General features: G+C 62.9%; 1 non-coding gene and 1 pseudogene across 1 annotated transcript; both read right to left on the reverse strand.

Moving 5' to 3' along the window:
• Positions 1–607, reverse strand: part of LOC113563468 — a 4,219-nt pseudogene extending 3,612 nt beyond the window's left edge.
• An 802-nt stretch (positions 608–1,409) lies between these two features.
• LOC113563470 lies at positions 1,410–1,564 on the reverse strand. The gene has a single exon (XR_003407468.1). It is a non-coding gene; the product is annotated as a 5.8S ribosomal RNA (ribosomal RNA).
• Between the last annotated feature and the right edge of the window lie 936 nt (positions 1,565–2,500).

A 2,500-nucleotide genomic window follows, 5' to 3' on the forward strand; every position in this document is an offset into this window, starting at 1 on the left:
GTCGCGACGTCCTACTAGGGGAGAAGTGCACGACGACGGACGCCGGACATCGGCGCACGGTAGCGTGCCCGCGCTAGGGCCGAGGTTATCGGCACCGCGGGACATCGCCCACCGACGCGAAGCCAGCGCCGCTGACGATGAATCTCCCCGTTCGATCTTTTGGGTTTCTTAGGTTTACCCCTGAACGGTTTCACGTACTCTTGAACTCTCTCTTCAAAGTTCTTTTCAACTTTCCCTCACGGTACTTGTTCGCTATCGGTCTCGTGGTCGTATTTAGCCTTAGATGGAGTTTACCACCCACTTAGAGCTGCACTCTCAAGCAACCCGACTCTAAGGAGAGATCCTCCCGCGGCGCGCCTCGGTCGCTACGGGCCTGGCACCCTCTGCGGGTAAGTGGCCCCATTCAAGATGGACTTGGACGCGAAGCGACGCCACGGGATAAGCGGACCCTCCCGAACACCACATTTCCCTGCGGCGGAACCGCGGGATTCGGTGCTGGGCTCTTTCCTGTTCGCTCGCCGCTACTAAGGAAATCCTGGTTAGTTTCTTTTCCTCCGCTTAGTAATATGCTTAAATTCAGCGGGTAATCTCGCCTGCTCTGAGGTCGTCAGAGTTAATTCGAATTCGACGTGCGCGGGCGCGGGCACGCGCGCGTTCAGCGACGCGGCACGCGCGCACCGGCACTCGATATATACGAGTGCAACACCGTGTGTCGCACGGGACGCAGCACTACGAGAAACGGATTCCAACACGATTTCGAGTATTCGAGTATTCGACTTTGGCGTGTCGGCGGCGCTTCTGGCGGGCGAGAGTGGGCGACGATCCCAAACCGCCGCGCGCCTCGCGCGCGAGCAACGCGACCGTCTTCGACGTGCCGGGTCCTCTGCTCGATCGAGATCGAGAAGTACCTCCCTTCTCTCCTTCGCGCTCTACACGGACGCGTCAGCGTCGTCGGCGCCCTTCGGAGAGCGTGTACACCTTCGTGGACTCCGGACACGCGGTCGGCTCGCGCGCGTGCGCTCGTTCGTGAACGACAAGCGCCGCGCGACTTCCGTTCCTCCGTGTCTCGCGTGCGTCTGTCTGTTCTAAGACGCACACGTCGTAACCGTGCGTGTGGTGGTGGGCGGCGGCGGCGGCGGCGGGTTGGCGCGGATTCTCCTCGTTGCCGTCGCGGGCACGCGACACTGCGCAACGTCTTTCACCTCGTCCAACGCACACGCCACACCTTTCCCACCTCCTTCAACACACTTCTTTCCTCGTATTACTCATTTGAGACGACGCCGAGGGTAGACCGCGCGCGCGCTGGCGCCTCTGGTCCGTAGCCTCTCGGCGAAACGTCCAACGATCGCTCGTACGCCGGTCGCGCCGGGGCGCGACCGCTGGCGCAAGCAGTCTTCGTTTCGCTGAAACGACCCTCAGCCAGGCGTGGTCCGGGAATTGTATCCGTGGACCGCAATGTGCGTTCGAAATGTCGATGTTCATGTGTCCTGCAGTTCACAAGTTGACGCGCAATTAGCTGCGTTCTTCATCGACCCACGAGCCAAGTGATCCACCGTTCAGGGTAGTAGTTTGTGTACACACGTTTGTTGCGTGTCTCTCTTACAGATCGTCTCTGAGTGATTGAGCTTTCGAAGGCCCTTCGATCAGCCTGGCCGCGCGTCCGAGCGACGCGCGGGCCGCCGCCCCCGTGGCTACACGGGGACCGCGGCACGTAAAAGTTTGCCGCGCGCGACCGACGCGTACGGGAGATCCGCACGGTCGGTGCACGCGGGGTTGGAGTGCGGCCCGTCGCCGCGCGTCCGAGACCCGTCCCGAGATCCGTCGTGCAGCAACGCGGCATTCGCCGCGCGCGCGCGCACGACCCTCTCGCACGGCTGTCTCTCTTTGCGCGTTGGCTAAGAGCGCGATCGCTAAGAGCGTCTCTCCTCACCAGGGTCTCGCGCGGTCTCACGAGACCACCGAGTACGCCGTGGTGGAGAGCCGGGGCGGAAGTTTCTTTCAAAAACCATCGGGCGTGTGAGAGCCCTCACGCGGGCGGCGCGTATCGCATTCGAGTGTTCAAAGTAGGCTTTTCGCTTCGTTCGACACGCCGCGGAGCACGCGGACACCCCCTTTCGCTTTCGAGTGTTCAAATTGTACGCCGTAAGTGTGTACACACGTGTATACACCACACGGGCGTGGGGGGTTTTGCGTGCGTACGGGCGTGAGCGTCGCCGTGTCGTCGCCTCGCCGCTCAGGTTACCACCGGTTCGCGCCGACGCCCCGGCCTGGCGGCCGTGCGGCAGTCGGCGTCCCGCTTCTTAGCGATATGCTCCTCCTCCTCTCCTCCCTTAGGCAGGGAGAGAGGTGTTTTCCCGGTGCTCTCTCCTCTCTGCGCGTGTCGACGGTCCCCCGGCGGCGCCGTGCGGCGCGCGCCAAGAGCGGAACGCGTGCGAGAGAGACCACCAGGAGGGACGCGTCGGAGGCTCGGAGATACGCGGTCCCTCGTCGCGAGCGTACC

This window comes from Ooceraea biroi, unplaced genomic scaffold (genome assembly GCF_003672135.1).
Source record: "Ooceraea biroi isolate clonal line C1 unplaced genomic scaffold, Obir_v5.4 UnassembledTig108, whole genome shotgun sequence".
In the NCBI taxonomy this organism is placed as follows: Eukaryota; Metazoa; Arthropoda; class Insecta; order Hymenoptera; family Formicidae; genus Ooceraea; species Ooceraea biroi.